This window comes from Pinus tabuliformis, chromosome 9, assembly GCF_031772625.1.
Source record: "Pinus tabuliformis cultivar Carrire ecotype Pingquan chromosome 9, CPIR1, whole genome shotgun sequence".
NCBI lineage: Eukaryota > Viridiplantae > Streptophyta > Pinopsida > Pinales > Pinaceae > Pinus > Pinus tabuliformis.
The window spans coordinates 1,482,568,512-1,482,593,876 of NC_142307.1; the positions used below are offsets into that span (position 1 = coordinate 1,482,568,512).

The 25,365-nt window shown below is 38.2% G+C and overlaps 1 protein-coding gene across 3 annotated transcripts in view; it reads left to right on the top strand.

Moving 5' to 3' along the window:
* Positions 1 to 6,453: 6,453 nt before the first annotated feature.
* LOC149154221 (OVARIAN TUMOR DOMAIN-containing deubiquitinating enzyme 12-like) overlaps positions 6,454 to 25,365 on the top strand; it is a 260,615-nt gene continuing 241,703 nt past the window's right edge. For 2 of the 3 annotated variants that reach the window (XM_089438170.1, XM_089438167.1), the window contains exon 1: positions 6,807 to 7,124. The gene's annotated coding sequence lies outside the window, so the exon portion shown is untranslated. Of the gene's footprint in view, positions 6,780 to 6,806; positions 7,125 to 25,365 lie in introns of those variants that run through there. The other variant, XM_089438168.1, reaches the window with a different exon arrangement.

Sequence of the window (25,365 nt, forward strand, 5' to 3'; positions counted from 1 at the left end):
TTCCAATCAAATTTATCCAACGAGCCCCCCATTGCTTACATTTGGATTTAAACTTGTCAATAGCCTGATCCAATGAATGTTTCAAGACATATGGGAAGGCCCAAATATCTAAAATTGGTCCACTCATCCCTTATTGTTATCCCCAGAATTCTTAAAATCCTTCCATGCAACAGTTTGTCGACATTCTAAGAATACAACTGACTTTTATCCTCATTTGACAATCCTCTCGAGGCTTGAACAAAATCATCCAAAATAGATTTGAAGTGTTGCGCTATAATGCAAGAGGCAAGACCAAGGCGGATTGTGTCATCAATGAATTGGGTGTGATTTATGCTCTTCATACCTTTTGATAATCAAATTCTAGGGAGGGAGTGACATCTTCATTCAAATTCTAGCTTCCTACAAAGGGATTTAGCCATGAGAATGTAAATAATGGGTGAGAGGGGGCACCCCTGCTTAAGGTCCTAATGAGCCTCGGTATTGCAACAAGAATGTTGCAACTCCCAAGACTACCGACTTTAATTATCAACTCGAGGTTTGTAAAAACTTAAGAGGTATCGATACTATATGTGCAACATACAATGTGTCCTTCCTTTGATGTCATGATGTAATGGAGTGCGTGTACTGAAGTCAAATCCTAAACTAATTGCAGAAAATGAAATGCTCGAAATTGAAACCTCAATCTATTGCAAGAATGAAAGTACAAGGAAAGAAATCTATTCTAATTGCATAAAGTAAAAATCATGAACTAAATGTCAACCATTACATTTCAAAGACTTTAAATCCATTAACAAATTTCATTGGATGTGGTAATCAATAAAATCATCATCGTATTATGCATTTCATAAATCTATCCATTAGCCCAAGCCGTTGAAATGATTTGCATGGGCAAAGAGGCAAGTCCTAAGTGGTATTTAGTCTTCCCTAATCATTGATTTAGAGCTTAGGGGCCTTGATTCAAACCTAAGGGATCATAACCAAGATTATTGAGCGAATCTGGGCAAATATATACACACTGGAAGGTTGCTATAGGGTTTCTCGTAATACTACTACATGAAACAAAAAATTTGCAATAGGGAGTTATAATTCATCGAATGACCAACCAAATCAAATCCAAATTGTATGGGACACATTTTTTTATTGACTAGGATGTCTTAGGTCTCCATTCCAAGCAGAGTCACTCAAAAATACCTATGTTAACCCATGCTAAAAAATGGCAGAAAATTACTAGTCTAAAATCTAGAAATTCGAGAACTAGTGAGCTATAAAATCTATCAAATGCCTAACCTAATCAAGTGAAAATGAAATGAGGTAATTTTTGTTAGTAAGTAGAATGTTTTTGTGATTTAATGCAACTGGAATAAATTCGATTGAAGCTCGTTAGGATGCTCTAAAAAATAGTAGAAATTTAATGTTATTTGCCACAAAAGACTTCCACAAATCTAGATTTGAGAATAAGCAAACTAATCCAATTAGCTCAATGATTACTATGACCTTCCAAAGTTGTTCCAAGGATGAAATGATGTTTGTCATCATGCAAAAGAACTTACATCAACTATTTAATCCAATCCTACAACAATAAATCATTAATACTAAATGCAAAAATAGAAAGAAACAAGAACAAGAGATGCATGTGAATAAGAAGTGAAAAGAAGAAAAACAAATGATACAAAAGGGCTCTGAGGCTCCTGGAATGGCCAAGCCCAAGGAAACTGAGAGTCCTATGAAGGAGACCAAGATTTAGAAGCTGAACATGTCACTGATCTTCATTATTTCCATCAATGCAAGTACATCCCTGCAAGAAATGGGAGTGGAGCTGCAAAAATACGAGTTCTCTCCACAAGAAGACTAATAAAAATCTACCCCTAGAGGCAAATTCGACTTGGTACTTATACAAAATGATTAGGAATCATTCCCCATGAAAGGAGGAAACTTTCCCCACCAAAATTCCTTGATTAGTGGATTTGGTTCCCAATACTAGGAATCTGCATTAAATGGCAAGGAACACATTCCTAGATTTTCTCAATCATTGGAGCTCCACAATCTCTGCCATAATTCCATAATATCTTGTTGATTTATTATTTAATATTGTTCCTCCCGTAGTAGGGAGCACGTCTCTAGATTATCTCCTCCTACAAATCTCCATAATTTGTCCAATATTCTCACAATATTCCACAAAAATAAATAATATTAGGCACAAATATGCAATTATCCATAAACCTTCCTAATGAACATATTAAAGTTAAAAATACATTATCTAATGCAAAAAGAGAGGTTTAATGTGCCAAAGGATGGTCATATGGGCCTTAATTGATGTCTAATTTAGAGGCATGGGCCATAATTTATGTCTAATATAGAGGCCCATCAAGTTCTTGGAAGCTTTAAATAAAACAATCACAGATCAATTAACAAGAGGGGAAATACAAGGCCCATAAATAAAAGCATTGATCCAAGATATTAAAACAAAATAAAACCCCATTTTTCTTAAAATAGAAAAGAAAAAAGAATGATGCACACGATTAAAGGCATTGGCTATATCTAACTTTATGACCATCAATTTGTCTCCTATGGACTTGTTATAGTGTATGGTTTCTTGTACTAAAACAAAGTTGTCCAATAAATGCCTCTTACTAATGAACCCTCCTTGATTTTCAAAGATCAAATTGGGAAGAAAAGGCATGAGTCTCTTAGCAATAATCTTTGTAATAATCTTATATGAGAAATTACAAAGAGAAATAGATTTGAAGCGAGATAAAGAAGAGGGCCTTACATCTTTAGGACGAGAGTAAGGAAGGATGACTTGAGAACGCCCCCCATTCAGTCGTATTTTTGGATGAGGTCCACCATTATGATCATATCATATTTAGTTGTATTCCAAAATTTCTGATAAAAGTGTCCCTCAATTCCATCAGGACTAGGAGCTTTATCTAGATCGAAGGAGTTACTACTGTCCAAAATTCATGCAAGTCTTTTTGCCTAATTTCTCCACTTTAAATGCTGATTTATTAGTCCCTGCCAAGGCAAGACTATAACAATCATTTTATCTATTGACCATATTATTTTGGCATTGATCAATGCAAGTTATAATATTTAATTTAAAAAATAAATATTTATTATCCAATATCATTAAAAATATATTTTTCAACACATCCATTTCAAATTTACAATATTCCTATGATATATATTTCGCCTAAATTTGCCAAAAGTTTAAATTCGATGAACGCCTCAAATGATTATGATTTAATTTGGACACAACAATCTCATATGCAATTTTTATGAGAGGATAATTTCTAACTTGAGTGGTAGAGACTAAATTGCTATGCAAAACTTGATTATATAATTTATTATTTACTTGAATATAAGATTTTCTAATATGGATTAGGTAACATACTTATAAAATTTATGCTTATTTATTTCAGATTTTTGTTTGTTTAAATGCTATGAACATTTTCAATTTTCTAATAACTTTTGTCTTTTTAATTTTTAATTATCTCACTGACAATTATATTCATTTTTCTACTTCTCTAATATATATATTGTAGGCAAGCAAAGAACATTATATTAACAAATTTCTTTTACATAGAGTTCATCCAAAGAATCATTAAGGGTTCAGATGATTGAACCTTGCCATTTGTCCCTATAGGGGAAACCATATAGGTTGTTAAGCAAAATAATAGTATGGTTTTGAGTCATAGTGGGTACAAAAAACAAAAACTCAAACAATTTACAACCTTATTTGTGCCAAAAAGTCTGTGCTTGAGGTTGGAAGAGATGAGAGCAGAGAGCAAAGAGAGGCAAGAGTAAGAGAAGCAAGGTGGATGACTTGATCATGCTGGTGCTGGTCACTTGCATTTGAGCTCAGAAGATGCCGACTGAGCGTGAGTGCGATCAACTATATCGCCTCCCCTGTTGATTGGGTGGTGAATGTCTGATGTTTCCTCTACAACAAGGCATCCATTGGTGTTGTGGCTATGGGGAGAGGGTTGCCTATCAACAAACTAAGTGTCAGTGGTTGGAGGCCTCTTAGAATTGCCTTCCCTTACCATAGAATACTCCTGGCGTCGTTTGCCTTTGTTTTGCTTGTCTTCTTCCAAGATAATGGAAGGAGAGGGAGAGCAAATTTGATGAGATCAAGTCTTCTAGTTGCTGCTCTGTAGACCTATCTGGAGCACTGGAAGAAGTGGAGGATAACACGTTGGGAGGAAAAATGTTACCAATGTTTCATGAGAGGCGACAACGCGTTGTTCTTATGCGATTGACATAGGTGTTGGATTCGGCCACTTGACGTTCAACACAAGCACGAGCTAACTCTAGGTCCTAAAGCTGCCTTGCAAGTAAATTGTGAACAACCCAAAGCTTGTCACCATTTCTTCGTCTGTCGGTGACTTCTAGGATGACAACATTGCGTCTGATATGTTCAAGAATGTCAGGGTTGAATAGAACTGTGTGGTCATGCACCATGGAAAGTTTGGAGGGTGTCCCCTCCCCTCGTCGCCACGACGAACATGGTCTCATTCCCTCACCATGGCAACATGCTGGAAAATAGAGATGTTGGGGATATGGCCTTGGATGACAACAACAGTGGGAGCAAGGTAAGGTCAACTACTCTGGACTTCAAAGGGTGCAAGGAGGAATGAGGGATATGGTGATGGAGTAGACGAATTAACATGACAACGAGCATTAAGTTATGCATGAGGCCAGACAAGAGAGTTAACATCGGGAGAGTGCGAATGAGGAGGGCAAGATTGATTGTCTGAACATATGATCTACTCATATGCTTATAATCAAGTGGAAAACTGTCACATCACTGCCAATTGTTAGTGGTAATCATATCAACATTAAATAAATTAATAAAATATAGTTAATAAGTGAACACTCAGATCTTAATTTACTTCTATAATATTTTTATCTGAAATTTGTTTTTATATATATCAATATAAAATATAATAATTAAAAACTATAAACATATATTAACCTTTCCCTCTGTACAAATAAAATTTTAAATAATATAATATAAAACAACATGGTTTTCCTATCTTGACTTATATTTTTAACAAAATGCTTTAATGGTTAACCGTTTTCCCCCTTTAAAATTCTTAACTAAACAAATAGTGTAACAATACCCCACTCTCCTCAAGTCAACTTACATATGGTAACTATTCCTTTAAATTATTAGATAGACAATATATACATAATGATTTAAATAAAGGTTCACACTATATTGATGATGTAGACTGACGACGGGGGGAGAAAATGGGAGGCACCTCGTTTCCGTATAGCATCATTTTTAATTATCAATAAAAGTCAAATCCAATCGCATACATAAGCAGCACATAATACAAACTCATCTCATCTTCCAATCCAAGAAGGTAAGTCAGCCAATGTATGTCGCACAGGTTGGACTCATCATCTGGAGTGATGAACTACATGGAAGCATTTCTTTCAACATCTCGTGGTCCTTTCAATTTTGCCTTTTGCAATTATCCATTCACACGGATGGGACCCCAATCTGGTTGAGCTATTTAATCAAATGAAGAGCAATGAACTTTTATCATTCAGAAATCACAATGATATTTTTTAGGCGTCGTGTATCGAGGCAGACGATTTGTGTGTAGGATTAAGAGTAGTTTGAATTCAGGTAAAAAATTTTTGCGGTTGAGGTAGACGATTTGTTTGGATGATTAAAAGTAGTCCGAATTTAGGTAAAATTTTTTCAAGAAATCTTGCAATAGCAGTGTTTGAATCATGGTTTTGATAATGAAAATGAATTCAGCATCATTAAAAACTTCTGAAACACCTAAAATCTTAAAATTTGACAGCTATAACTTGAATTTACAAAAATTCCTGTCAAATTTTATTAAAATATTGTCAAAATTTATCAAAATATTATCAAAATATTGTCAAAATTTCTCTAATTTTCAGGGGAAAAAAATCTTCTGATTCAACAACTGCTATTCAGTATCCTAAGTATGAAATAAAGATTACCTCTACGTCATACGATACTGTTAAATTGTATGAGACAAGAAGATGAGTTGAGGACTAAATACAGAAGTCTAATGATGACATTGGAAAAGAGAGATAGGTTTATTATGAGATCTCGTGCTGATCCTGAAGTCCCCTGAAGTCAGTTAGGACGGCATCCTAGGTCTTCTCCAACCGTTGCTTCGGTATATTTAATATAATTATATAAATTTTGTCGGATTTTCAATCACGCATGTTTTATGACGCAAATACATATTTTTGGAAAATGATATCTTGTAATTTTGTTCCGTCTTTACTTTTAAGAGTATGAGTCACTTGTTTTTAGGATGGATCATTCGATAAAATAAAATAATAAAAAATAAATTGAGAGGTAAGGTATTTGCTCGGTCAAAAGATAGCAAAATCCAATGAACATGGGAATTTCTTGGAAACCATTCCCTTTCAGTACAGTCTAGTTGTCGCTGCTTTGAAATATAAATTTGCCTTGATGGCATGAAAGCATTAATATATTTCAGGATCTCTGAGACGCGAAAGGAAAGAGAACCATAATCTGACGGCCCAGTTAGCCCTTTGAATCTGTCGAGGTAGAGCCCTTGCAGCCATCGGACGGCCCAGATGTGTCCGTAGAACGTTTCTATCTTTCCGGCGGTGAAATTCAAGATTATCATTATTAATCTTGAAAGAGCGCTAGATGGCCAAGTTTGTTTTGAAGAGCTCGGGATCTGACGGATGTGGACGGAACACGTGGAGACCTGAGCCTATGCACCGTCGATCTCGTAAAGTGCTCGACTGATAAGGTAAAGCTTTCAGAAAATGCCTGTAACGTGCTCAATTTGATTTGCTTCGGTTCGGAGTTTTCTGTTTTTGGAGGTTTCCGCTATTGGAAGAGTTTTATGCCATGCTTTATCGATGCTTGTTATACTATAAAGGCCGTGTTTGTGTATTTCCAATGTTCTATACCCTTCGTTGCCTCTAAATTGTCGTCGTCTCCAAGGATTGAGTATAGAAGGAACTGTCAGAAGCCTCTTCCAGAATTTAGCGGATTCGGTTTGACTCATTCTCGCCATTTAATTTGAAGGCTTGTTGCTTTCGGATTTCGCATTCTTGAGGTTCTTTCTCAGCAAGTCCATGGCGGGAAAATTGTAAGTTTCGATGCATTCATTCTTTATTTAAAGATGTTTATTGGATAAATTAACGCAGAGTGTCTTCCGGATAATATTCAATTGAGAAGATTGCAAATCGAGCAAAAATAAGGCCTTGCGAATGAATATAATGGAAATTTGACTGCTGAAGAAATTTTGTAGCTGTGCATGTCGATGCCGCAGGGGAATCTGGACCTCTGTTTTCTTTAATTTTGCTTTCGGCAGAAGCGTGCAAACCGACATATTACTGTGCTTTTCCTTAAGATACAATTTCGTATAAAATTTACTAGTTTAAACGCAATATCCCTAAGTTTCATCGTTTAATCTAGCGTTTTATATGCCCTGCGATCATCCATTAGGTTTTTGATATTGTGAATACATAGCTTCGGCAGGACGTTATGTTTAGTAAATTAAAGGGAATTGCATGTTTCTGTTTGTTTGCAAACTATGGAAGCCTTGGTAGGCTTCGGCTTCTCAAGGCTAGTGAGGCACAGGGTTTTGACTGTGTCGTTCTTTGATATGAGTGCTTTTCTTGTCTCGGGCAAAATAGGTAAAATATTACTACTTTTTATGTTAAAGAAGGGCATATGATTGGAGTCTATTCCTTCCGCCATGTCTTTGGCTGCCTGATCCTATTCTAGATTATAGAAATAAAATTCTCATTTGCCACGTTCCCTATGGGTCTCTTTACTGTGGCTGGCCTAGTTTTCACGATTTACCTTTTCAGGGATCTCCACGCTAAATGTCTAGTACTAATTTATCACAGTACGTTTGCCCGTTGCAGTTGCCGCGTATTTTGTACACCAGAATATATGATTGTCTTATTTGTGCAGTAGATAAATTACTTATCCAAAAAAAATATGTTTTTTTTAAATGGTGCATATCTGAAAGTGGCTTGTTTATAGCAGTCATTGTTTACTACTGTATGTTACAAGGGGTTAATTAAGTGTTCCATGTTTAAGATGGGTTCCTTGAAGTAAAATTTCCCAAGCAACTTAAACTATCTACAGATGGGTTGCTCTTACCTAAAAGACAGTTGAAGAATGATAGTTAGAACTTCGATGCCTTTCATATGATATAGCTCAGCTAGGATAAAAGGTTGAGGTTTGACTTGTTTTGTACCTTAAGTTGTTACAATGACCCATTTAGTGCACTGTCGTACTAAAATGATCTAAAGCCACTGTTCTGATATATGTCAGTCTCAGAAGGCAGCAGGGCAATCTCCCACTCTCATTTCCAAATTAGCTTACGTTGAACTCATACATCTAATTCAGGTAGCATCCAATACATCTTGTATGGCATGCTGCTTGTTTCATTATGTCCTGTACAACATCATAGCTTCAACCTAATTTCTAACATTGAGCTATCAAGAATGAAGCATTTGACGCAGTTTAGGAACATTCTTTGCAATTTTCTGTTTCCTTGTTCTTGAAATATTTTTCACAGCTTCTATAACTTCTCTTTTTGTTGATGCCCTTTCTGTTTCCACATCTTAATTTATTAACACACCAAAACCATCCTTATAGCATTAAATAATCTGCAGGGTTGTGTTAGATTGGGGCACCCTCTTTTAAAATACAGTTTGTTAAACAAGTTGTTCAGCTTCTATGTGATTTTGGCATTGCTATTTTGCTAATTTCAGAGGAATGAGATATGAAATTGATTTGAGAAACTCAGAGTGAGGTTAATGATCCTCGAGTGTCAAAATGAGTTTTTTACACCACATACAAAAACATCTCATCTAAAAAAGGAACTTTGTTAAATTAGTGGATGGTTTTGAGCATGGACCACAGGACTGATGTTTTTGCACTCCAACAATTTAAGTTCTATTTGAAAACTTATAATAAAATGTGTTTCATATGAGATAATGATATATTCAATATTAATGATGTTATTAACTTATTATCATTGGTTAAAGTCACTACTACTAGTGATAACTGCTGTCAATGGGGTTATACATACACACACATATCTACATATGTAGATATCTGGCAAGCGCACACATACCTACACATATATTTTTGCTAAACTCTCTCTCTCTCTCTCTCACACACACACACACACACATGCACACACTATGTCACTGTGTTTGCCATTTTTTGGTTAAGATTCAAAAATTGCAAATAATAAAATTGCAGGGTTAAGTAGGTCATGTTTGACAAACTTAATCTTCCATTACAATCAAAATGTTCTGAGTTGTCACATTTTACTATCTTTTTCCGCTGGATATATTTTTTATATTTATATAAATATGTTTTATATTTATTTACTGTGCACTACTAAGTTGTAGGAAATGCCTAGTTTGGCCATGTTCCATTAATCAAAATGCCTGGAAATGTCGAAATGGGTAAAAACACCTTGGAAATGCCATTGACAATATTGTACAACGTTTCCAAGGCATTTCAACAATTTCCTATGATGTTTTGGAAGTTTCTAGGCCCACAATAGTCCTCATGAGGGGTGTGGGACCCATAGGATTACCTTGTCCATGCCATTGATCGTTCAAGAGAAAATAGGGATATTAAATTCTTCAAGTAAAAGTTGGCTTTCTGCTTTATCTTACCTTTTAGGATTCTCCTTTATCTGACCTTTTCTAGTCTTACCATTTGGAATTTTCCTTTATCTTACCTTTTCTACCCTTTCTCTCAAAATTTTAACATTACCATTAATAGTTTGAGGATGTTTGAGAGTGATTCAACCTCATTGGATTTCATATGAAGGAAGTAGAGTTTCATATCCCATTTAGAATTTAGCAGACGTAACAGTTATCACGATTTCAGGGTTGGTAGGATTGTAGCATTTCCACTAGATTCTATCATGTATGAGGGTATGGGATTGGCATTAGTCATACCACCAAGCTATGGGGTTTTGCATCATGTAATCATGTATGAGAGTTGATATATACATGGGTTTCCCTCTAAATTTCATTCATTTGTATCATTCTTATTTTCTTGGAAGATAATGTGTATTTATAAAAAATTATATATCTAGATTTTTTTGTATTTTTTATATATCATGTTTCCCTTGCGTACCCATTTTGGGGGTCACATTTCTAGGTGTTCCTATTTCAGAAACTTGTACATGTTTCCATCTTTCCTGTAACTTGTGTCTGCTAGTTAGGTTTAGAAATCTCTTGAATATTTTCACTTTTTAATATAGGAGCCAAAGTGGGGGAACATTTTCAGACCCACTTTCTTCCTTCACATGATCTGGTCTTTAGGGGAGTCTCATTTTGGATGAGATAGTTATCCATATCTCACTATTTTCTCTTCCGAGGAGATGCCCTCCCTAGACACTTTTTTTGGATGTAGAGAAGCGGAGAACATTTTCATACCCACTTTCTTCTTTAACATGATCTGTACTTTAGAGGAGTCTCGTTTTGGACAAGATAGTTATCCACATCTCACTATTTTCTCTTCCGAGGAGATGTTCTCCCTAGACTTTTTTTCGAAATAGAAAAACCTGGCTCTCATAGGTCACTTCATTTCTTCAGCCCATTGGAATTTTGATAGAGTATCTCCCTCCTTTTAGATATTCTTTGGATGCCCTCGATCATATCCTTCCCATAAAAGGAGAGATAAACAAAGTAATTCAGAATAACATCAATCATATGTACATTCGGAGCACTTGGATCTCCCCCCCATAGACTCTTGGCCCCAAGTTAACTTTATTTTGTGAACATTTTATGTAGTTGCAGTATGTTCTCATTGTCCATCTTGACGACATTCAATGTCATTGGGTGCACAGCCTTAGGGTCCCCCTCATCCAATTGTGGGTTTGCTCCCACCACATACAAATTGAGATAGACCACCACATTCAACGATTTGTGAGATTTGTGAGTAGTGCCATCTCTAGGAGGTCGAATATGAGTAACACTTTGTTTCTAGATGTCTCATACGTTACAAAACATGGGGATGGTTCCACTGCTTGTTTTGAGGACTCGGGGGTTTCCCTTGCAATTCTCTTTTGCTACCCCAATCAAAGATGCGTGGCTTATACATCCAAGAGGTTTTTATAAATAGCTGAGAGACTCTATGTAGCCTCACCACAACTAGTGCTGTCAGGGTCATTGCTTCTTTCTTTCATCCTAGCTCGATTGCTAGAGGTAGTGAGCGTTAGAGTTTAAAGTTTGAACACACTCACTAATTTTAGATCAAATGGCAGATTTGTAAGACCACACACTTCCTTCTGCCAGATTGACAAATATTCGACTTCTATGAGACCTCAGAGCTGGACTTGCTCCTTATAGAAAGTATTATCCATTGGGTTCATGTAGGTAGTGAAAGTTCCATCATGAGCTTCTTTCCCTTATCTTGAAATGTTACAAGGGGTGATTCTTTTTCCTTTAGAGCTCCTCTAAGGATCACTAGTCTCGAGTACTCCCTAGAGGACATTATTAGGTTTTGTGTTGGGCTTTATAGTGATATAGTATGACAAGGATGCCTCTTCTTCCTCCTCCATCTCTCTTTCTATTTCTACCTCTACTTCCATCTTGGGGTTGACCTAGAGCTCACTCCTATCAAGGTTTGCATTTTTGTCTTACTTAGACCAGGGTCTTCTCTTTTATTTATTGACATTTGTATATCTTTTACTATGTGAGACTCTTTTTAGGTTTTAGAAGTGTTTCTAACACTCCCATAGTCCATTGATGGCTAGTTGAACTTTCTAGCCCCGTAGACTTTTTCCTTGGTCAGTCTTGGACATCAATAAATTTCTTATCTTTGTGACTTGTTGCTCTCTCCCTGATCATGACTGAGTGATTGCTTGAAGCTCTCTGCTCATGAGTCTTGCTTGACTATAACATTGTTTGCTGCGCTGCCTAGTTGTGACATTCCTCCTGTGCCTTTTTGTGTGGAAGCTTGACTGTGGATTGTGTCCGTTACTCATTGCTCCAGCCCACTACCCATTGCTGCATGCAAAATTGCTCGTCTCCTTCATTTTCCTACACCTTCAATTGCTTTAGAATAATTCTAAAATCCTTACTATTCCAACCATTGTATTAAACATAATAAAAATTTAATTATTATGTTGAAAGTTTCTATGTTAGAAACATAAAAGTTAAAATGATATGTTGCACTTTTCAATTAGTAAAAATTAAATAATCAAGTTGTATCACTGTTGCGTTTATTTGCCTAATAAGCGTGAACATTACTCAATCAATATCTAGTCCATGGAAATATGAAGTTATCTCAATTTTTTTCTTAATTCTTTTTGTTGAACTTAATGGTGAATTTTCTCATAATTTTTGGCACTAATGATTTTTATTTTTCTTTTCTTTTTTCTCTTTTAAGTGTGTATATATATATATATAAAATTGGAAATTTGAAAATCTATATTTTTTGTATGGCAGAAGGTTTTTATGCCATGTGGGGAAGGCATTTGTGCTCCCATTTAAGAAAAACAAAAAAAACAAACCATTTTGCAAAGAGAAAGGAACAAGCAACAAAATCTCAATGTGTAAGCCACTGTACAAAGAGGTCTGCATCAAGAAAGAGACATTGAGAATTACTGGGTAGTGCATGTCGTTGCTGGTCCAAAGAAGTGCACCATGACAAATAAACAAAGATTGTCCTATAACGATCATTGAAAAGGCACCCATGGGGTGTAGAACAGTCGGTGCCAGAGTTTATTATTAGGCACTCATTGTTTGAAGGTCACTGGTTCAAAGCCCCGTGGGTCTAACAAACAAAAAAAAAATCATTGAAAAAACAGCTGGAGCAAACCCACAAGAAGAAAAATTACAAGTGCATAACTTATCTGGGGGACAGTGCATAATGAAAAGCTACACGGGAAGAAAATGCCTCCTAGTTGAAATTTCAATGCAGGATACAATAAAGTGCTATTGTGACAAAGAAAAAAAAATGATTTGAATCAAATATGAAATTTGTTGTTCAAACATCTGTTTCCTTTTGTTGGTCAAAATGCCACATATAAATGAACAGTGTGACATGTCCAAAACAACCAAGCATTATAAACAGAGTGTTTAAATTGCTGTGTACAAAGAAGTTTGAGCTCAGAATGAGACATTGAAAATCATTGGATAGTGCATAAAGTTGTTGCTGGTCCAAAGAAAATCAACATTTAAAATAAACTAAATGCTGCATAAAGATCATTGAAAAAACACAAGAAGTGAATTCACTAGAAGAAAAATAACAGATCCTCAAAGAACCTAAAAATGTAAGCAATTATCTATCCTAACGTAGGGTAGATCTACAACTACTCATCTGATGCGAAATTAATTATGCATCATTTGCATACAGAAAGATAAGGAAAGTTTGTGCACTGATATCAGCCATTAAAGTCCCAAGTCCCACAATAAGTGAAAAGTTATATGACTCAACTTTAGCATAATCACACTTTTATAGTTAGCCCTTCTAGGTGAAAGTGCACAAACACAGTGGGCAGGATGAAAACACTGAAGAGAGTTGAAATTTCAATGGATGATACAACAAAACTGTATTATGAGATGGACGAAGTTTGATTTTAAAATATTTATTAAAAAACTGTTGCTTTTTGTTAGTCAAAATGCTGCACTAAGAAAACGAGGATGCTGGAAGAGGTGAAGGGCCTTGGGGTCTTACTAGGCCAACTGTGGGTTTGGTTTACCACCTGAAAGTTGAGACGGACCACTACATCCCATGGTTTGAGAGGATCTTTCAGTTGAGCAATCATTAGGATATTGAGTTTGAGGGGCACTTTATTTTTAATGTCCAATAAATGACAAGATATAGGCAAGGTTCATTACCTGTTTTGGGACTCGAGCGGTGCCTGTGCAATTTTCTTTTGCTACTGGAGCAGAAGCTTTTTGTGGTGTCATTAGACCTAGTATTTTCTGTTAACTTTCGAGGTTACTTCAAAAGTGTTTACAGCATGCTTGTGGTACTTCATGAGATTTGGGGTACATGGCTCATGTTCAACCCCTAGTTGGTTTGAGATGGATTGGCAGATGAGAGATAGTCCTTGATGAATTTGCATCATTGAGATAGCTTGCTCAGTGGATGTTTGACCTCAGATGGTTGTTGGCTTAGTGTTCTTCCTTTAGGCATTGGAGTTGTCTTGATAGTTTGGTGGAAGCCCTTCATTGGGGCCCCATGAAGGATCCACTTTCTTGGAGAATGCCCTACATGGGTTGAGGAGCATTGTAAAACTTGGAGGAGGGCATCAAACCCTAGTTGGCATATGGTAGCTTGAATCCCTATTCAATGTATTGGAGATGGTTGGGGGACACTTGGGGCTTCAACAATATTCTTCCAGGGTTAGCTAAAGGAGTGGGGATGATTGATGGAGTCCATTGAAGCTTGTGATGGAGATGTGGACTTTCCTTGCATAGCTATATCATCTTGAGTCATTATTGTGCACGATACACGTTGGAGCATGACACATGTAGTTGAGAGTGTAGTGTTTCATTTGTGTTAGCCTACAAGTGTTTGTTTTAGGTTACTTATATGGGTTAAGGCCCATATTATATTGTTGGCCTCCCTTACCTCTCATATAGATAGAGGAAGGAGAGAGTCTTTCCGTTCATATATGTTTATTCACCGACTTGTATTTACTCTTGTGATGAGATGTGACCTAGAGAAGAGTGTGCACTATTCTCCCTCACTCTATAGAGTCTTCAGATGTGCTTGGTCCCAGTGTCTCTGTCTTGACTTGCTAGGGTTTCTTGTCTTTTTGGAGTATCTTGGAGGTTTAGGGTTAGGGTTTATCTCTTGGAGATTGAAGATTAGGGTTTTGTGATAGAGAAGAAGAGAGAAGAGGACATCTTGCCTAGGAGGATGTGTTGGAGTGATTCCTGATCATTGGCTAATATGTTACCCTAAGAGGCTAGAATTTCTCTTTTGGGTTTGGTTTCTTTTCTTTTTCAATTGCTAGGAAGTTTGGGCTAAATGGAAGTGAAACATTGTACTCTTTCGGTTGTTGTTTTGTATCTTTTTTTGTGACAGCTCTAAAGTTGAAAATTCATAGGGTTCATATTCAAGAGACCACCTAGGTTGAAGGTGAAATTTCTATTTTGCATTGTATTTTGAAATTCTAGAAATTTCAACATGGCATCAATGTTTGTAATGGTTGAGATCGCTCTTGAGTAAGGGAATTTTGTATTTTTGCTGTTGTAGTTTATGTGGGACATTTTCCTGACCTAGTTGAGGTCATTGGGCGAGAAACCCAAGGTTGCTTGAGGAAAGCACCTTAACCCTTGGAAGTGTTGTTCCTTCTTCATATTGTAGATTTTACATTTTGGATATGGTATTGGGCTCTTGTTTATCTTTTAATATTGTGTCTAGTGTTGGCTGGTTGGTAGGTGGTAGTGGAGCCTCAAGACTTGATATATGACAAAACTATATTTGATAGGATTTAGGTGCAAGAGGGAGGCATGAGCATGGAGGTGGGCGATGATGCCACTCACCCTATGAAAGGAGTTAGCTCCATTCATTTTAGATGCGTCTAGGTGATCTTCTTAAGTTGAATCACACTTTATTGGTCCTTGGTTTGAGGAAAAATCTCCTTCCATTTTTTTGTCTGATAGAGATACATTGGAGAGTTTCCTTTAAGTGACAAAAATGATTGTAGTCTAGCTATTTTGAGGAATCTAGTTAGACGGGTGAGAGAGGGTGGCCTATTGGTTACTTGCTGATCCATTGGCACTTGTACATGCCTTTGAAGAGCTAGACGAGCCTTCCACTTTTGATAAGGCCCATGAAAAGGAACAGTGAGAGTCCATGAGTACAAGCCTATCTTGTAAAATGATGTTTGGGAGTTGCCTAGACCAGAAGGGAAGTTTGTGATTGATTCCGGGTGGTTGTACAAGGTCAAACATGCAGTTGATGGTAGTATTAAAAAATACAAGGCAAGCTTCGTTGCTAGAGGGTTTTCACAAAAAAGAGGGATTCAATTATATGAGACATTTGCACCCGTTTCTAAGTACTCTTCTATGCATACCATTCTTCCCCTATCAATATGGCAATATGCATTCGATTGTACCTATATATAGATGGATGTAAAGACAACCTTTTAGAATGTAGTGATTGAAGAAGTGTACTTTAATTACCTGAGAATTTTTGAGATACATGGGTGTGATACTCATATTTGAAGGTTGAAGAAAGCTCTTTATGGGCTTAAGGTTTAGTAGGTCATAAGAGAAGTTTTCCTTAGGCAAGGGAAGTACACCTAGAATATTTTGGAGAAATTCTTGATTCACAAATCCTTGGTTACACTTACAGCATCAAATTTGATGCTTGCTTGTGATACAAGCACTGATTTGTTTGACCCATCCCCATACAAGCAATCAATTGGTTCTTTGATGTATTTCACAAATACTAGACTGGGCATTTGCTATGTAGTGAAAACATTGAGTTAGTTTATGGTTGCTCCATAGGAGCTGTTACCACGAAATTTAACAGGGCTTGGAGAGGGAACCCTACAAGGCTAAAGTGAAACCAAGTGCCAACGATGCGGTAGTGGCCCACTGTCACCATAGCCAAAACCCCTTGCTCTTTATGGACTTTCACCAATGGGAGGGGTTGTGCTAGGATAAGACCACCTATGAGTGGTATTCTAAGGATGATGAATGAGGTGATTATATAGGATCTTCTGAAGAAAGACTCAATTTTAGGCCCAACGCTTCACTAGGAAACAATTCGATTTCTATGAGAAGGCCTAGAAAAATATGCACGAGACCTAAGGTTTGATAAATTAGGCGAGTGTTGGAGTTCCCAAGAGTCTAAGGCAAGGAGAAAAGGTTCCTTAAGGTTCGTTTCGAAAATGTCAAGGCTCAAGAAACCTTCAAAGAAGTCCTTAAGCTGAGAGAAGAAAACTAGGGTTTCCCTCTTAGGGCAAACACCTAGGGAAAAATGTTTAATGGATGAAATTGAAGTGGATGCCCACCAAAATGAGAGATATTGTAGCCAAGACACTCCTCTTGATGTTTAGGCTCTCCAACCACCAAAAATCTCCTTCCCTAGAATTTCGCACCAAGCCTTAGTTGACTAATCTAGCCTTAAAAGGACCAAATTTTAGGAGAGAAAAAAATGGATGAAAAATAGGATTGATCACCAATGGTTTGGACTAGTGCCTTGTTCCTTAGGTATATGGAGTCAAGGATGTCAAAGATAAGCCAATCTTGTTCCTAAGGAGGCTGAAATTTGATGCCCTAGCACAAATTTCAAGCATTTACCCACTCAAGGAATAATGGAGTTTATGGGAAGAGCTTCAAAGAGTTTCACCACTAGGACAATTCTTACAATGTCATGTATGAGTAATGCATGCAATTTTCTTTTAGCTAGCATTCAATAGATATTCAATAAAATTAGGGCACAATTTAAGATGAACTAGAATTAATCATTGCATACATTAGACATAGAAAATAAAGATCTTCAACAATTAAAATTACTTATAAGACAATCATGCAAGAAAATCCATCCATTATGCCAACAATAGCTCCAAAGAATATCCAAAAATCAGCTCTAGATGTCAAAGTGCATCCAAGATCCAATATAATCCAAGAGAACAAGAAGTGCGAGTTGTTGGGAATCACGATTGCTGCTAGACCAAAACCCGTAGGTGTTAGTCAACGATCGCATCGCTAGAGATAAGGATCCACGAGATGCAGCTAGTCCATGTCGTGAAACACATGGGGAGCTTTGGTTTATCCAATGTCCAACAATCTCCCCCCTAACATGAGTCTGGTGTGTATCAAACTCATGACTTACCCTCTGATAACACTTGTTGGGAATCACGATTGTGTTAGACCACAACCTGCAGGTGTTAGTCAACGATCGCATCGCTAGAGATAAAGATCCAAGAGAGGCTGATAGTCCATGTCGCGATACACACGGGGAGCGTTGGTTTATCCAATGTTTAACACGAGTCTCTCTAAGGTCATTAAAAATCCAAAGAAGTGTGATGATGTGAGATGAAATGACATCTCACAAATATATATGAGTCCTCCTAGGTCTAATTTTGCCTACAAGCCCCTAAAATTATAAAATAATGTGCAAGAAAGCCTCTAGGTCACAGGCCGACCTAGTAACCAATGTGAAATAGAGATAAATATCCAACAAGAGGGCCGAAATGCTGACGTCATGCATGCGTAGGCCTCTAGAGCTTTGATGTTGAGGCCTTATGTCATGTCAAGTGTAGAGGGCCTCTAAAATCATGATGGAGGGGTTGGCCCCTCTGTCTTAGTGCAAATCATCTAGTGGACCCCTAAATGTGTTTGGGGCACAAAATTGGGTCTCATGGGTCTCCAAGTGGCGAAATCTTTGTCTTTGCTCCAACATTGAGGGCACTGAAGATGGTGCTAGCCCTCCCATGTCTCAAGGTATGAGACAAACCTCATCTGGGCCCTGGATCAACTGCTTCACCTTCATGAAGTGCTAAGCCGACTGGGGGCATGTTGGTCCAGGTGCCCCATCCTGTGGATAAAGTAGGGCAAAGTGCAGAAGCTGTGGGTGCTAGAGGTGCCCATGGCTATGAATGGTGCTAAAAAATGCTTCGGAGTCCCATGGCTCTCAACGCATTCCCTGTGGGTGTCATATGCCCCTCTCGAGGACCTGGGCTCTAGTTAGGTTGCCCAAACCTATAGATGGAGCCACTTGCCTATTACACACAATATCCAGTGCTGCAACTTTCATCATCAGGTACATTAATCATTAGTACATATAAGTGAACCAAGCTTCAAAGAAATGGGCATAATAACACTTCATATGTGGCTTCTCTTCCAAAATTGGGGCCTTAGTCACGTAATGGTGTTAGCTCCCTAATTAGGATTGGCCAATATGAAATCCTATTAGGTGCTTCCAACCCCCAAAGGGAAAAAGCATGTTCTCAGTCCTCCCTTCAATTGATAGGTGTCATGTGAATAATGGTGGAACATAGGGGGGGGAAGGGACTTCATTGCCAAGTGACATGGTCAAAGGGACCAACAATGATGTAATACCTCATCCTGGGTGTATAGATGTGAGGAGGGAGAAATCGTGGATACACGAGTTACCTCGACCTATGTTTTTCCACCCCTTTGTATTGCCTTTTACTTTTTCTTGATTTTTCCCTTGTATTACTGCTTGTAGCTCGACGAATTAGAGCTTTCTTTGTATGATGTATAACAATTATTACCTCCTTTTAGATGGGGCAGTTCATCGCCCATCAAGGGTTTCCTTGCAGTGTCGCGGGGGAGGGCCCCCCTCGATCCTGCTTCCAATCCGCGGTCCGGGCGGGAGTGACTTGGGAGCGGGTCAGGAGCACGCTCCCTAAAAAAAATTTACGCTCCCTGCCATTTTCCAATTCAAACTAGGGAGTGTTGCTCTTGTCGCTCTGGGAGCGATTTTTCCAACCTGGGAGCGGTCAGGGAGCGATTGCTCTTGTTGCTCCGGGAGCGATTTTTCCAACCCGGGAGCGGTTAGGAGCGATTGCTCCCACTGCTCCCGGGTTGGAGAAATCGCTCCCGGCGGCGGTGAGCGACACTCGCGGAAAAAAAGAAGCAACGACCGATTGGGAAAAAAAATTTGACGGCGAGGAAAATAAAGGGAGGGAGGGGGTAATATAAATAAACCCTCTCCCTCATATTCATTTCATTTTACATTTGAGAGAGTGAGAGTGAGAGAGAGCAAGAGAGTGAGTGAGAGAGCAAGAGAGTGAGAGAGCAAGAGAGCAAGAGAGAGCAAGGAGCAAGGAGAGGCATCCAAGGGGAGATTGAAGAGCTTGCAAGAGCTTGCAAGGGGAGATTGGAGGCCAAAGAGGTAGGCTCTACACTCTATTCTAGCAATTATTTTTTAATGTTCATTCCTAAATAAATAAATAATTTTTTTTCTCTATTTCCCATTCCCATTCCCATTCCATTTTTTTGCAGATTCAAAACTTCAAATTTCAAACATCATGGTTATATTTCTTGGCATTTTCTTCTTCTTGGTTCCTTTTTTGGTTATTATGGTGTTGGAGAGTAGAAAAAGGAGGGTTGAAAATGAAGAAGGGGATGAAGAAGTGGGTTATAGTGGATTTGATGAAAACCTCGGAGAGGAGTACCTTGGTGAGGAGGAGCTGGAGGAGAGTGAACATGAGTCAGCTCAAAAAACTAAACAAGACCAAACCCCGTTGTTGAAATATGTTAATAGGCCTGAAGCAGGGAAAGGGGGTGGAACCACTAAATTTCATTGCCCCTATTGCAACAATAATTACACAGGTTCATACACCCGTGCCAGAAAGCACCTTTGCGGGAAAAGGCCATGGGATGGAGATAAACAAATAGGAATCAAAAGTTTTTCAGGTGTGTCAGTAGCATATAGAGCCAAATACATAAGGGAAGAGGAGGAAGCCCAATACAAATCTAAAAAATCAAAGGGTTTCTTTGAACCAAGCTCACAATCACATGCACAAAGAACTCCTTCAGCATCCTCCCATGGCAGTGGATATGGAGGCACAGGGTCACCAAGTTTAAGGCGTAGAACCATATCAGATTTCCTTGATGAAGGGTGTAGGAATGATGTGGATTCAAAAGTTTACAGGTTTCTCTATGCATGTGGGATACCATTCAATGTTCTTCGCTCACCTTATTGGCATGAAATGGTTTCTGCCATAAATGATGCCCCTAAAGGATACAAGAGCCCTGGGTATGACAAGGCTAGAACCGTTGGACTTGATCATGAAAAAGAAAAAATATCACATTCTTTGAGTAGAATGACAAATTCTTGGACTGACCATGGGGTGTCCACTGTATTTGATGGATGGACAAATGTAAAAGGCAAGCCATTGATAAGTGTTCTTGCTGTGTCTGCTAGTGGTGCTATCTTTCTTTCAGCATATGAGTACTCAGACAAGTTCAAGACCGGCATCAACATTACAGAACCATTACTTGAAACAATTGAACATATTGGGCCATACAATGTCATCCAAGTCATCATTGATAATGCTCCTAATTGTAAGGCAGTGGGAGCAATTACTGAGGATAAATACCCCAACATATTTTGGTCTGGGTGTTTGGTTCACACAATGAACCTTTTGATGCATGATATCGTTAAGAACAAAAACCAACAATACAAATGGATTGGTGATTTGTACAAGAGTGGCAAAGAAATGATAAAAGTTATTACAAATCATAGCAATACCCATGGCCTTTTCCGCAGTCACTCAAGATTGGAGTTGTTGAAGATTGCGAGGACTAGATTTGGTAGCTATTACCTCACCTTTAGGTGCCTTTTGAAGGTAAGAGAGTCATTGGCTAGCATGGTATCAAGTCCACACTGGCAGGTATTAAAGGAAAGGGCTACAAATGTAGCTGATAGGCAAGGTTTTGAACAGGTGGAGGAGACTGCTCTTGATGGTATGTTTTGGGCACGTGTGAGGCAAGTATTGGAATTCACCAAGCCCATTTATCACATGATTCGGTTTGCAGATACAGATAAACCAGTGATTGGGGAGGTGTATGAGCAGATGGATACCATGTTGGGGCAAATAAAAGATATTGTTCATAAAGATGATCCCAACTTGTATACACTGATTCACAATTGTGTGTGTACACGGTGGGATAAACTTAATGTTCCACTACATGCTTTGGCGTATATCCTTATGCCAAAATACTACTTTGCATCTTGGTTGGGCCAACCTGCAGTAGGGAGTGGGGTTAGGGTCAAACCCCATATAGATGAAGAGGTACCTACAGGATATTTTCAAGCATTAGACAAGTTGATACCTGACAGGGAGGAATGTGCTAGTCTGCATCTTGAATTAGGTAGATACTTCAGTTGCACTGGTTTGTTTGGTTCCTTCCATGCAATGGAAGATAGAGACAGATTTGATGCTCTCACATGGTGGGAAGCATATGGCGGCCAGGGACTTTTGCCAAAATTGGCAAAAAAAGTTCTCTCACAGGTTGTAAATACTTCTTCTGCAGAGAGGTGTTGGAGCACCTACAACTTCATACATAATGTGAGAAGAAACAGACTCAATGAAAACTGGGCAGAAAGCTTGGTTTATGTGCACTACAACTTGAGGTTGTTGAGTCATTACTGTGATCGAGCTTATGAGGATCCAACATATAAAATTTGGGACAACCACCCAGAGGATGATAATTTGGAGGATGGCACTATACATTTTGAAGAACTGGAAGCGGAACTTATGAGAGAGGAAGATGAAGCAACAACCATGCCACCTCCACCATCCAATAGCAGTGCTCGAGTTCTGAGTCTTGTTCCTTTGCTGTCGCCGCCTCCATCTACACCCTCACGTGGAGGGCATGTGCCTTTTGGTTCTGGTCGTGGGTCTGTGTGGGAGGAGACTCCTAGAAGACCACCACGACCTGCTCAGAAATTAGACATTTCTCGTGGCAAGGGCCACATGAAGTAGTAGATAATAGATTTACTTGTCTTTTCTAGTTTCTAGTAGTTTTCATAATTGTTGACTCTTTCATATTTATTATGATATTTTTTGTAAACAATATATGACAATTTAAGTTTGAAGTTTGAAGTTGGCAATTATAACTCATTGGTAATGAATTATGAATATGATGCTTCGTGAAAGTTGTTTCATTTCATTTCATTTTATAACATTTCATTTCATGTTAGATATTATTTGTTGTAATGGTTAAACCTAGCTTACAAGTACAAATTTGGTGATCAATGATGATAAATGTTGTATATTGAATTTTCAATTTTGAAAGCTTGGAGTTGAAAATTTAAGATTGATGAATCATGATTCATGAGACTCAATATGTTGTATGTTACTAACTTGTGGACGTGGTTGATGAAGATTATAACTTCTAGATGATTGTTGTTATATGGTTCAATGATCAATCTATGTTTTTTTTTATATTTTTTATATCTAATTCATCAGTCTACATGTTTTTGTTGACATATATGTATCAAAATATAAAAAAAATATATATTATATAAAAAATGCTCTGGGATTCGCTCCCAAACCGAGAGTTTCTGAAAATGTCGCTCCTGCTCCCCGCTTTCGCTCCCGCTCCCAAGTAACACTAGTTCCTTGCTTTCTATGAGATAGGGAAACATTGGCCTAGGAATAAGGTGATGGCCATATAATAGAGGTAGAGCTCATGCTTGGCTTTTGCCCATGTGCTGATTTATAAATCTCAACCATCTTTTGCATTTTGATCTTTCTTTTGTTTTTCTTGTGTCCATTATATGTTTTTTCCTTTCTTTTAGCTGCTTCAACCTCCCAAGGTGCATTTCCAGGCCGTACCCAAGGTATGAGGATGCGTGGATACCAAATGCCACTGAACCAATGGTTAGTTGACCCGAAGAAGGGAGGTGGAATAAGGGCTCATGATGTATGGAGGGAAGTGGTAAGTGTGGAAAAGGGATAGATGGGACACACTATCTCAATCCTAGATTCCCAAGTAGTGCCCCTTCCTAAAGCCATGGGCCATGAGGAGTGGTCCCACTAAACTAGGATAGAAATTTAATCCTCCATTTAAGTTAAGGGAATGAGACTATGACTAAGACCCTTCTTTCTTCGAAATCACCCCATAATTCATGTTAAAATGCTCAAATACAAACAAACAAACAAATAAATAAAGTACCTTTTGATCAAAAGCCTACATTCCAACACGTGCTCTTGACAAATGGGCGAGGAAGCATATGACTGATGCAGATGGTGGAGATATGAATGACACAACACATCGACTACAAAGTGGCTCTTAGGGGCTGTTGGCTACCAACTAGAAGAGATGAATAGGATAGATTTGTCTCCTAGGGGTCACCCACTTTTGGTGGGTAACAAGTCACACATGTGGCTCGATGCTCATAATGGAGGAAAAGAATAAGGAGAGTGCTCAAGGTCTCCCATGTGGCATGTGTAGAGGATGTCCAAAGGATGTGTAGAGGATGTTGAGAGGAAGTCTTCCATGTGGCATGTGTACAAATAGCCCATTTGCGCCTCAGAGTGTGACTAGTGCCTCAATAAATGTGAGAATGCATGAATAAGAGCAACATCGTCTCTTGGCCTAAGTGTGGTACATGCATAAAGGGGGTCCATGTGGGCTAAAATAGGTGTGCCAAACTATGGACATGACAACTCCTTGTAAAGTGCAATCACCTTTACATAACCAATAAAGTAAGTGAGCGGCTAGGGCCTCTCTTATATCATGTATCCTAATAGGTCCACTCCAAGGTGTCCAATTACCTACCTAGGACGTAAATGCTTGACTTGGTGGGAGTTACCATCGTCAAGAGATAGTCAGTTGGAGCAATGGAACCAAGCACCTTGAGAATGGCAACTAAAAGGACTGGCCATGGCCGAATACAACAAAATCATCACACTTTTGGCTCATCATGATGGTCATATTGGTGAAAAAATGAAGGGTGTATTGTAGGGAAGCTGAAGTGTACCAACAAAATCAACATACTCTCGACTCATCATGATGGACATGTTTGGTGATAAATGTAGGGTACACTATGGAGAATATGAGGTGTAACACATTGTCAAAGTTTATGAAGAACATTTGGTCCTTCACATGTTGTTTAAGGATTGTAAACGATTTGATTTTTTATAGCTAAAGTTTTCTCACCTTGAGCCAAGATGTTATCTACTAGTTGGTAGGAGGACTGCACATGTGACTTTCATCACATGCACATGAGAGGGCTACGAGGTAGATGACTGGAGGTTAAAGATAAAATGGTGAAGACCGTGTGTCCAAAAATGCTATTTTCGCCCTTAACTAGGAACATGTAACAACATGAGAGTATTGGTTTTCTAGATGTTTCTATTACTCAACGAAAACCTTGATAGCAAGCTTTTGAACATCCACTTTTGAACAAATGGACATAGTATCAAAGAAAATGTAAGAAGGATATAGAGATATACTTGGGCCTGTACTAGCCAGCCTAAGTAATTGTCCACAACATTTGGATAAGCATTGGCTTTAGCAGTTTGAATAAGTCCTAGATTGAAGAGATTTCAACCCACGGTGAATCACACATGTAGATTAGGCAAATGGTGAGTTGGAATGCTTTTGGTACTGTTGTCACACAAACTTGCACTTATTGAGATTAAGTCAAAAAGATCAAGTGCATCCTAGTGAAACTAAGAGGGGGCCACTGTTACTTCACCAACCCTCTTCTACATTTCAAGTTTGTTCTCATTTGGCTCAAGGGGGCTTCCCTAGGTTAAGTTTGTTGGGATTTAACACAATGAGTTCCAATGTGATGTGAAGAGTAAATCCAACGAAATGGCGTTGGGAGAATTTTAGGGTGTAGTTTGATGGAAGGACCATATACTAGTGCCTTGTCCTACT